The following is a 12,347-nucleotide window of genomic DNA, read 5'->3' as shown; positions in this document are numbered from 1 at the left end:
CCCATTTCCTTCACCTCCCATCACTTCCTCCATCTCCCCTCACTTTCTCCATCTCTCCTCACTTCCTCCATCTCTTCTCATTTCCTCCATCTCCTCTCATTTCCTCCATATCCCCCTATTTCCTCTATCTCCCCCCACTTTCTCCATCTCCCCCCACTTCCTCCATTTTCTCCATTGGCTTCCCTGCTGCTTTCTGAATGCACTTGCTGGTTGTCACCAGAACCTTTGTTCTTACTATTTCTCCATCCTCTGATTAAAATTTTCTTGATCCTCAAAGACGCACCTTCTCTCAATTCCTTGACCATTTGTCGCCTCATCACTTAGGCCCTTGTTCTTTTAAGAGCACTGTAGAGCCTCGAGACAGTGGTTCTCAACCTGTGGGGTGTGACCTTTTGGGTGTGACCCTTTGGGTGTGACCCTTTGGATTCAAACAACAGTTTCACAGGGGTCACATATCTGATATCCTGCACATGAGATATTTACATATAATTTACATATAATTCATGACAGTAACAAAATTATGGTTATGAAGTAACAACAAAATGACTTTATGGTTGGGGGTCACCACAACATGAGGGGCCACATTAAAGGGTCTGCTCTGGGAAGACGGCTCCAAGTCTAAGTACTTGCCTCAAAAGCATGAGGACCCTTACTGGGATTCTGAACACTCATGTAAAAATCTGCACATAAAACCGACCAGGGTGGCACTTACCTTTAATCCCAGCACTTGGGAGGCAGAGGCGAAGGAGGAGAAGGAGGAGGAGGAGGAGATGGAGGAGGAGGAGGAAGAGGAGGAAGAGGAAGAGGAGGAGGCAGGCTGATCTCTGTAAGTTCCAGGCTAGGCTGGTCTACAGAGTGAGTTACAGGACAGCAGGAGCTGTTACATAGAGAAACACTGTCTCAAAACAAACAAAAAAAACCTGGGCATAGCCACATGGAATCTATAACTCCACTGCTGTGGGGAGGTAGAAAGGAGTGGATATTCAGAGCTCATTGCCAGCCAGTCTAGCCAAATTGAGAAGCTCTAGGTTCAGTAAGAGACCCTGTCTCAAAAGAAATTGAAGTGTGGGAGGAAAAAAACACCCAATGTGAACCTCTGGCCTCCAAACACTTCTGTGCACGCTTATATGTGTGGATACACCAGTGTTACTTCCCAGGCACATATGAAACAAAAAAATAAACCAGTATCTGATTCTCTCTCTGCTTTAGTTTACTGAGCACTTATTTCCAACGATGCAAGTGTCAATTCATCATTACTCCCTTTCCCAGATGAGAATATAAATTCCTCGTGTAAACACTGTTAAGTCGGGTCCCCATTCCGTAAAAGTACCAGGCTCAGAGGAAGGACTCGAGGTATTTCGTATTTCTTGAATCGAACACATTATTTTAAATTGTTTGTAATATATCTATCTAAAGTTTTTTTTCATCTTAATTATTTTTCAGTATATCTGTCCTTGTGCGTAGAAACTATGAAACCAATGCTCTCTGCTCTCATAAATCTAAGAGACCCACCCACATGAACCCCCATCAAAACAAATTGGAAGGAGAGAAACTCCCCAAGGAGGTAGTGGTAGACAGATTTCTATTTTCCCTACAACTTCAAAACCTTTCCAGCAGGGGTCAAAATCCCAGGCAGCACCAGTTCAGAGCCTCCTGACCAGTGAATGTCACGACAGCTCTGAGCTTGTAATTAATCTCATAAGGCCAGTAGGGCAATTAGTCCTAGGTCTGCTACCAGCTATTAATGTATTTTAATTCACTCTCATTCAGAAGTAATGAAATGAAATGGGTTTTGACTGTTTCTAAGGAATTCAAAATTAACTAGTTTTCAAAGCTGGCCTTCAGTGTCCCAAACATTATCAGGAGATGTGACCGGGGAATAGTCCCTCAGTAGAACTGAGGGGCTCAGGGGCGCAGCCAGGAAGGACAGGCTTCCTCGGTACCAGGCTCTCTCTCTCTCTCTCTCTCTCTCTCTCTCTCTCTTTCTTTCCAGTTTTTCTTTTTTTAAAGATTTATTTGTTGTTATATGTAAGTACACTGTAGCTGTCTTCCGACGCTCCAGAAGAGGGCATCAGATTCCATTAGAGATGGTTTGAGCTACCATGTGGTTGGTTGCTGGGATTTGAACTCAGGACCTTGGAAGAGCAGTCAGTGATCTTAACCGCTGAGCCGTCTCTCCAGCCCTGGAATCTGATTACTTTCTACGACTGAAGATAAATAAGGATTGGAGCTCAGGGTTCTGTTCTGTTCTAACCATGAGACGCTGTCCTTTGCATATTAAAGGAAACAAACAAAAAGGGTTGTGATGGAGGGCACCGTTAGGAACCATCCGGTCAGGGAGGGGAGAGAAAAATAAAGTGCAGGCAAGACACCGACACAAGCAGTCTCAGAACAAACGATATCAAAAGGGACTCCAACAACCGGGCGTTTTGACAAATCTGCATCAGCATGGCTGTATCAAGTTGTGGAAATATATTTAGGTTTATTTATTTATTTGTTTGTTTGTTTATTTATTATTGGGTTTTGTTTTTGTTTTTGTTTTTGGATTTGGTTTTTTCTAGACAGTGTTTCTCTGTGTAGCCCCGGCTGTCCTGGAACTCACTCTGTAGACCAGGCTGGCCTCGAACTCAGAAATCCACCTGCCTCTGCCTCCCAAGTGCTGGGATTACAGGCGTGCGCCACCACCGCTGAATATTCTGGTACTAACTGATAAGAAGGCATCTTGATCCAGACAAAACGCCCCCACCCCAAAGAAAACATTTAGCTTTTACATTTAAAAGAGTTCTTTTTAGTGAGTTATTTGTGAATCTTATGTTCTTTTCTATCTTTGTTGTTGTTGTTATTTTGGTTTGGTTTTGGTTTTGTTTTTTTCTTTGAGACAAGGTTTCTCTGTGTAGCCCTGGCTGACCTGGAATTCACTCTGTAGACCAGGCTGGCCTCGAACTCAGAAATCTGCCTGCCTCTGCCTCCCAAGTGCTGGGATTACAGGCGTGCACCACCACTGCCTGGCTTGCTCTTTTCTATATTTTTTTTGGAATTTTTGACCATGTTGAAACGTCCTCACTAGAAATATGAACCATTAAGCTTCCGCACCACTGCTACCCCTGGGGTGTAAGACTCATGAGTGCGGGTTACATAACCTCTGTCTCCCTGTCACTTCTTGTTACCATGGTTTCTGTGCCTGCCAGCTGCAGTGTTTTGAACGAGAATTCCCCCCCCCCCCATAGGTTCATGGATTTGTATGCTTGGTCCATAGCAGTTGAATTTCTTTCAAGGATCAGGAGGTTGGTGTGGTCGGGGAGGTTTGTCCAAGTTGGAGAAGATTTGGCTTTGAGGTCTGTTTCTTTGCCTCTCTGCCTGTGGGCCAGAATATAAAACTCTGAGATACTGCTTAGCGCCCCGCAGGCCGCCATGCTCTCCGCCACGAGAATAATGGATTAAATCTCTGAAACGATGATGAGCAATCTCCAGATTAAGTGTGCTTCTTTGTAAGAGTTGCTTTGGTCATGGTGTTTCTTCACAGCCATAGGACAGTGACTAAGACACCAGCCCCTTAGCCTGTCCCGACTGCCTCACCAGAGGTGAGCCGGAGGAAAAGAGCCACTCCGTAGGCGAGCGACATCTTTTGTAGTTTGTGCTCTGACCTGCACCGTTCTCAATACATTTCTTTATGATGAGCAGACTGGGGATGCATATTCTATTATGCTTTTTTTTTTTTTTGCCTTTGCTGTTATAGTGATATTGGAAATTTGTCAGTAAATGTTCTTTAATTGTAAAATATTCTTCTTTTTTTCCCCAGTCAGTCTTGCACTTTACTGTCGCTGTTGTCTCCGGCCTTGACTGCATCCTTGTGCAGTGGGTACAGCCGCTCCTTCCGCTGCTGCTGCTGCTGCTGCTGCTGCTGCTGCTGCTGCTGCTGCTGCATGGTCTTCAGTTTCCCTTCCTGCTTGGAGAACCGGCTCTAGTCTTCTTGGGTCGCAGGTCCAGGGCCTTGCACTTCTCGCCCTTATAGAATTTCCTGAGGTTTTCTTTTTGAGTTCCGTTAATGCAGCGAGGACTCCGGCGACGGATTTGCATACGGGGTTGCATATGACACGATTATTAGGGAGCTTGGACGCTGTGCTGCCTGTCACTTTGGCGACACGAAGCTGGGACAGTTCCACCTTCAGATCATTCACTTGTTTCAACAGCTCCTCCTTCTTCTTGCCGCGAAGGTCCCGAGCCTTAATCTTGGCCGTTGCTGCGTTCTTTACATTCTTCACGGTTGAGGCCGACTGGTTCGAGAGAAAGAGCAATACGGAAATATTCTGTTTTCAGTGTGACGACCATGAGAATGGAATCGAGGCTACACTGTGGTGGACCTTCCTCTACCCTGCAGATGAGAGCATTCATCTCATCTGAGATGTGGGCAAGGACCACCGGAAGGAACACCATCAGTTGAGGATATCTGGGTTGCAAGATGGCCCCTTATTCTCACATCTGCATGGCATGGGGAATCCCTGGTTCACATCTGGATAGATACCTCATTTCTCAAGGTTCTGAATGCATTCTATAACCAAGTTTCCAAACTCCCTTAAAATGTTTGGAGAGACAGAATTAGGGTGTCTTTATAAGCTTATAGCATTTGAACACACTAACCAATACATTAACGTATTAATGTTAATAACCAATACATTAATAATAGTGTACTGCAAGAAAGTTGAAGCAAAACAGCTCAAAGGATACGTAGGGCTCCTATAGTTCAGCTTCAACTCACCAATGTAGCAAAGGACAAGTCTTCTTTTGCATGTTATTTAGTAATAAAAAAATAAAAGCTGGGAGGTGGTGGCGCACGCCTGTAATTCCAGCACTCTGGGAAGCAGAGGCAGGCGGATTTCTGAGTTCAAGGCCAGCCTGGTCTACAGAGTGAGTTCCAGGATAGCCAGGGCTATACAGAGAAACCCTGTCTCGAAAAAAACAAACCCCCCCCCAAAAAAATATTCATTGCAATGCTTCTTGAAATAATATGTCGGAACCAATTTTGCATTGAATAACACATCAAAGACAACCTCAGATTCATCAAAACACAGACTTCTTTCTTCAGAGAGAAAGAGCTCAACTGTCAGCCTTTCACTCCTCTCCCCACACCTCCCCTCTATTGCAATTGTTGGCCTATCTTTGGTCTGTTATGTCTGCCTTTCCGAATGTTGTCAGATGCCTCACTGTCCCAGTGTCTGCCTGCCTCCAACAGAGGGCTTTGCTCTGTATTTATCGAGCGGCATAGAAAATAAGACATGGGAATGGAATGAGAGATACTTTACAGAAATCTTTAACAGAGCCTTACAGGGCAAGAAGTCATTTTAATGACCTTAAGTGACCCCGAAGCACTCATAAAAGCAAACCGTCTTGCAAACAGAAACCATCAAGCTATATCTTCAAATTATTGCCAACGTTTATGGCAGACAGCTGTTGTATAAGGCTGTTTTCTAACCTATTGGCTGCTTTTAGCAAATTGTTGCCACCGTATAAGTGCTGGGTAGATTTATGTCAACCTGACACAAGCTAGAGTTATCTGGAAGGAGGGAACCTTTGAGAAAGTGCCTGCATAAGATCCACATGTGTGTGTGTTGGGGAGGGGGGGGGGCAGTGCTGGAGAGATGGTTCAGCGGTTAAGAGCACTGACTGCTCTTCTGAAGGTCCTGAGCTCAAATCCCAGCAATCACATGGTGGCTCACAACCATCTATAATGAGATCTGACGCCCTCTTCTGGTGTGTCTGAAGACAGCTACTGTGGGGAACCGTCCCGAGCTATTCGGACTTATGCTTACTCACAGCCCTAAGGTGGCGGCTGCCGAGAAGGAAGAACAATTAACTAGAGCCTTCCCCTTGAGCTATCGGTGCGAGAAGATTCCCGAGAATACCACAAGACGTTCCTGCCCTAACCGCGGAATGTTTCTAACTCTGGGTGTCCCCACTTGGATGACCTCCTCGCTTCCTGCTTCCATCGCTAGGGGTGTCTCTGCCCTTTCCTCCTTTGTTCTTGTGTGAAGGTCAATTCCTTCTCTGTAAGCCTTAAAACCCACTTACCTCCCCGACATTAAATGAGGCCTTGACACAACCCAGATTGACTCTGACTTTGTTAGCGTGCTTGGCCCCCATTCTCTCTTCCCCCCATCTTTGACCCTCAGGTAGGGCCTCTTCGGGACCCTGGAATAACTGGACCTGCTGGACGGGTCAAGCTACAGTGTACTTACATATAATAATAAATAAAATCTTGAAGCCGGAGCAAGAGGGCTGACTGGAGTGAGCAGAGGTCCTGAATTCAATTCATGATGGCTCACAACCATCAGCACAGCTACAGTGTACTCATATACATAATAAATAAATAAATAAATGAATGAATGAATGAATGAATAAATAAATAAATGAAGAAATAAATCTTTAAAAAGAAAGATCCAGATGTAGGACATTTTTAAAATTAGTGATGGATGGGAGAGGGCCCAGCCTGTTGCGAGTGGTGCTACCTACCCCTAAGCTAGTGATTCTGGGATTTATAAGAAAGCAGGCTGAGCAAGCCATGATGAGCAAGCCAGTCAGCAGCACCCCTCCATGGCCTCTTCATCAGCTCCTAGCTTCAGGATTCTGGCCTGTCTGAGTTCCTCTTCTGACTTCCTCCATGTTGGACTGTAATTTGGAAGTTTAAGAGTAAACCCTTTCTTCCCCAACTTGCTTTGGTCACGGTGTTTACACCAGAGCAATAGAAACCTTAAATACACACACACAGACACACACACACACACACACACATACGCACACACATGCACACACAGTACACACACATTCTTTTGGATCAAGGACATGGAAGAGTAGAGCTTTTGTAGTGACTTAGGTTTTAAAGACTGATAGCATAGGAAATCCAAAGCACAGTAAGACTGATTGGTTCTTAACTATGTTTTCCCGAAAGGCTGCTTAAACTTAGGCTGAATACACAGGACGATAGTGGGTTTCGTCTCAGTAATCTCAAGGCGCATTGCAATCTTGCCTATGAGATCTTTTGGGGGTCAGGAGATGTTTACACCACACAAATCTACATCATGGTCATCTACTGTGTATTATCAGAGTACTTTTGGAGAACGAAGCACGTGTATTACTACTAACGTGAGGTTCTTTAAGCTACATTGATACATTTTAAGCAAGAGGGACTACATGACCAAGCCGGTAAGAAAAGGTATCTGCAGGTAAGTGTATATATGTTCAAACTATTTTTGGTATGATATTCAGGACCTCCTTTTGGGGAGACCCCCACTCCATTCTCGGGATAGCGTACACCCAAGGAAACTCGAGAGACCAACTTGATGCAAACGCATGAGGCAGTTTATTATCAGAGCTCTGGGCCGACACGTATCTCACACAGGAGACAGAGGAGTCGACCCTGAGGCTCAAAAGTCAGGGGTTTATATAGAAAAAGTCAGGGGAGTTGTCAGGGGGTTTTGATGCGGTTACACATGATTTGCTGATTCAAACATTGGCGGGGGATTCTGGCACGCAGGGTGGGCTTTTTGGCATATGTGCAGATCAGGCCGTCAGCAATGTAGGAAGGCGGTTTATTTTTGTTAGCAGGAAGGTCACTTTGACATTAGTAAACTGCATCCAAGGGACAGGAGACAGGAGACTCCAGTCCAGATGGTGTATGATCCATAGGAGTTTTCCCAGGCATGCCCCTTATCTTTTATGGCCGATCTGTTTGTGGAATGACACAACCACAACCTTGCTTCAAGCTTGTCCGGCGTGTCTGGGCTCTAAGTCTGCTTGCTGCCTCAACTATGAATTCTGAAAAGTCCCAACTCCCTTCAGATACACTGGAGAGTCAGGAGCGAGGTCTGAGAACCAGAGAGAACATTGGAGACAAGACCAGAAGAGAGACTTGCTTTTTCTCCGATATCCTTAAAAAAAAAAAAAGATTTATTTATTATATGTAAGTACACTGTAGCTGTCTTCGGACACTCCAGAAGAGGGAGTCAGATCTCCATTACAGATGATTGTGAGCCACCTTGTGGTTGCTGGGATTTGAACTCAGGACCTTGGGAAGAGCAGTCAGTGCTCTTAACCTCTGAGCCATCTCACCAGCCCCTTAGATATCCTTTCTAAAAATCCATTTTTTGAACCTTCTCCTACGAAGCGATTACAGATTCAAAAGAACAGTGAGTTCTCAAAAAGTTTCCCATGTGAAAGCAGTAGCCCGAAGTGGAGCTTCCACAACGGACATGTCTATGTCTAAGAATCTCGCACACGACACTGCCATCTGTAATAATCTAGAGACACGGAAGTTATTTGTTCATTTTTTTTTTTTTGCCCATCCACTCACTCAATATTTATGGAGTATATTGTCATGTATGTCTTATACATCAATGCTACAACAAAGTCAGTACATAAACTCTCATCCACCTGGAGGTTTTGTGTCCCAAATCTTTTGTGTCTGTAAATCTTTCAAGGACAAACATAAATTCAAGGTCAACCTGTGACTCAGTTAATCCTCCTCTTGGAGGTCAAACATCTTGTAAGAAACTGACCAGGCAATCTGAAAGCCTGAGGAAAGGGCCTTTCTGTGCTATTTTGGGGGAAGTATGGCCACAAGGAAGTTCTGAGCCTTTATCACCACTAAAGCTCTAGATAAGACTGGACTCTTCTAGTAACTCCCCTCCCCACCTGCTCTGCGCTGGAAGTACACCTCGCTTGTGTAAAACAGAGTTGATCTTCCCTCTCAGATAAAGGAACGTGGGGAGTCTGCGAGTCTCTCCAGTGTTTCTTCTTCTCTACCTTTTGCTTTCCTGAACATAGGGAAGACACAGATAAGGAACTTGCAATCAGAGCTGATAATTGTGCATTTCTAAGGTGGTTAGAATTGTTATGTAATAAGTAGGGCAGTAATAAGAGCCAAAAATGAAAGGATTAGCTTGAGGAAAGACATCTAAATTGGATGGAGGTGGCTGTCTGGCTGAGACAGAGCTCTTACAGAGAACAGTGTTCCAGGCCACAGAAGGGCCAGTGCAAAGCTCTTGAGGTGGGAATGTACCTGACACCATGGGTGACAACCAGGAGGCTAAGAGAGATGCAGGCAGGTGAAAAGTGGCTGGGGTAGCTCAAGTCAGAAAGGTAATGGACAGCTAGATCCTGGTGAGACTTGTAAGCTATAGGAAAGAGTCTGCTTTTCTTAGTAAAATTGAGGGCTCTAGGTTGTAGAGTGGTATAACCAGATTCACATGGTAAAAGTCCACTCTAGCCGGGCGGTGGTGGCACACACCTGTAATCCCAGCACTCTGGGAGGCAGAGGCAGGCAGATTTCTGAGTTCGAGGCCAGCCTGGTCTACAGAGTGAATTCTAGGACAGTCAGGGCTATACAGAGAAACCCTGTCTCGAAAAAAACAAATCCAACCCTCCCCCCCCCCTAAAAAAAACCCCAACAAAAAGTTCACTCTAATTCTTCTGCTGAGGCTGGACGTGAGGGCTCAGATCTGGGGGTGGGGGAAAAGAAATGAATGGAGGAATTAATGGTGGAGACATTAATTTCAGGGTTATAGGTATAATACAGGCAATATGTAAATTATTAGGACTTGTCTGGCCCACAATGTGAGTATGAGTCCCAAAGTCTTAGTTCTGGTACGCATTCACCAACAGGACACAACGGCGAGCAGCAAGGGCTGAGGGCTGACTAGTGATCTTTTCTGACCAGAGAGTCCCATGAAGGTATTCTCTTTTTGATAATTCACTGAGCCATAACACATACTTAGCCATACGTATATTATTCTCTCTCTCTTTTTAAAGGTTTATTTATTTATTATATGTAAGTACACTGCAGCTGTCTTCAGACACACCAGAAGGGGGCGTCAGATCTCATTGCGGATGGTTGTGAGCCACCATGTGGTTGCTGGGCTTTGAACTCAGGACCTCTGGAAGAACAGTCAGTACTCTTAACCACTGAACCATCTCTCCAGCCCTGGATTTTCTTAATTAGGTTAACTGAAATAGGAGGCCCTATCATAAGTGTCAGAAGTGCCTTGCCAATACCTTGACCTGGGGAGGGTTTGCCAGTTCCCATGGTTGTGATGTAAGGGAGTCCTTGCGTGATTAATACACACTCATTCGGGATTTCCCACTGGCCCAGTGTGATTTTATCAGGGCGTCTGAGAAAATGTGGCTTCCCACAGCCTAGACATAAGGAGGTCCAAGGAAAAAGCTTTTGCTTTTTGCCTGTTCTACTTCCCATCTTGTTGGAAAGTTCATCTGTTTCTGCCACCACCACACTCCTTTGCTGACGTTGGAAATGAGCTTCTTTGGCTTTCCAACATAGACCGAAGACTAGTGGCTCTTCAGGACTCCTCTGGGCCCTCAGCACCACATCGGGAATGTTGAGGAGTCCAGCCTCGAGGTCTGAGCAGCTCCTGGGTTCTCAGCCTCTTCTCCAGTGTAAAGAAAAACCGTGTTTAGACTACCCAGATTACAGCATGTAAGCTGACTTAAAATATTTTCCACGTATATTTATGCCACTGGCTCTGTTCCTCTAGAAGAGAGACGTCAACACCTGGACTGGAAAGAAGGCTCAGAACTTAAGGACCTAGCTTCAGACCCTAGCACCCACGCGAAGGCTCACCACCTGCGGGGTTATGGTGTGGCCTGTGTCTGCCACAGGGCTCAGGCTGCTGGGGAGTTTTGACTGCGCTTTCCCCATGTTGGGCTTTGAGAAGTGACCCGAAAAACGGGGGCACCCCAGTGCCCCATGCTTCGGAAGGCAACACCCATATCACTCGTGAGAAATGGTCTCAATGCAATAAGCAAGAGGATTTTTATTCCAGAGCTCTGGGGTCCACAGTCATACACGGCGCAGGGGTAGAGGACTGTGGGACCCGCACAACTGAAGTCAGGGGTATTTAAAGGGGAAAAATCACAAGGCAAGGAGTGGAGGACAAAAATCACAAACAAGCCAAGGGGTAGAGGACAAATCATGCAAGGAATGGGGGAGGTATAGAATGAGGAAGTCAAGCAGTAGTTTATGTCTTAAGGAAGGTTAGAGATTATCTGGAGCAAATGTTCTTGGGGCATTTTATAGTTTAACATTGGAACTAGAACAGGGTGGGCTATCTTTCTCAAGCTGAAAGCAGAAAAACAAGTTACTCTGTACTGGGCTAGTTGTTTAGGGGTCTAAAACCATTGAGTTGGGGGTCTCTCAAAGCCACAGGTCCTGGGGACCGCTGAAGCTGGTTTGGGCATCCCAGGGCCTCCAGAGAGGCCAGGACCATCTGCTTCTCAGACTGTCAGGCACCCAGATGCCACTGGGAGCTGATGAAGAGCTGAAAATGGAGTGGGGTTGGATCTAGCCTGGGCCAGAAGGGGCAAAGAGGGAAGCTCCAGCTAGGTCCCTCAGAGAGGAGAGTCCTTGGTTTGGTCCTTGGTCTGGAGGGTGGCTTGGCTTGGTGGAGGCCATGGCTGGAAACACTGAGAGGCCTCCTGTGGGAGATTAGGCGCAGCTCTGTAGAGGCCTGTTCCATTGCACCCCGCGTGGAGGAGTGTCTGTCTGGGAAGGAGAGTTTATAGGTTAAGCCCTTCAGACCTTTAGGTACTTCATTAAAATGAGGATCTGTCTTGAGGCTACATAACCTGTAGTCATGTCTTCTACCCATGGAGGGGCTTGGGGCGTTGCCCTTATGTGACTGATGGCCACAGACCATCAGAGCTGCAGTCTAGTGTCAGGAGCCTGGTGTCCAGGAGTGGCAAAATTCCTACCATTCCTTGCAGGGTTATCCCCTACTGGGTCACCGGGTTTTCCAACACAGCTCATCCAGAAACCAGGCTGCCTATCACAGCCCGCTGCCTCATGACAACCATCCTTAACTCCAGTTTCAAGGAAATTCTAATACACTCTTCTGGCTCTGCGGGCACCAGACACATGTTACACGTATATGCTGATAAAATAAAAAGACAAATAAAACTAAATTATTACCCGGGTGGTGGTGGCACATGCCTGTAATCTCAGCACTCAGGAGGCAGAGGCAGGTGGATTCTGAGTTCGATGCCAGCCTGGTCTACAGAGTGAGTTCCAGGACAGCCAAGGCTATACAGAGAAACCCTGTCTCAAAAAAACCAAATCTGAAAAAAACCAAAAAAACAAAACCAAAAAACCCAAACAAACAAACAAACAAAATAAAACCAAACCACCAACCCGCCCCCCAAAAACCCAGAGAAACCCTATCTCGAAAAAACCAAAATCCAAAAAAACAAACAAAAAACCTAAATTATTTTTAAAAATTAACACATAAATCAGACGACTGAGAAACCCCAAAGTAGGTAATCAAGGTAATCAATGAAAATCAAAG

At 45.6% G+C, this 12,347-nt stretch overlaps 1 pseudogene; it reads right to left on the bottom strand.

The window, feature by feature from the left end:
* Positions 1-3,799: 3,799 nt before the first annotated feature.
* LOC127671307 (60S ribosomal protein L35-like) lies at positions 3,800-10,705 on the bottom strand (annotated as a pseudogene).
* Positions 10,706-12,347: the final 1,642 nt, after the last annotated feature.

Source organism: Apodemus sylvaticus, chromosome 20, assembly GCF_947179515.1.
Source record: "Apodemus sylvaticus chromosome 20, mApoSyl1.1, whole genome shotgun sequence".
In the NCBI taxonomy this organism is placed as follows: Eukaryota; Metazoa; Chordata; class Mammalia; order Rodentia; family Muridae; genus Apodemus; species Apodemus sylvaticus.
This window is presented reverse-complemented; position numbering and strand designations above follow the sequence as displayed.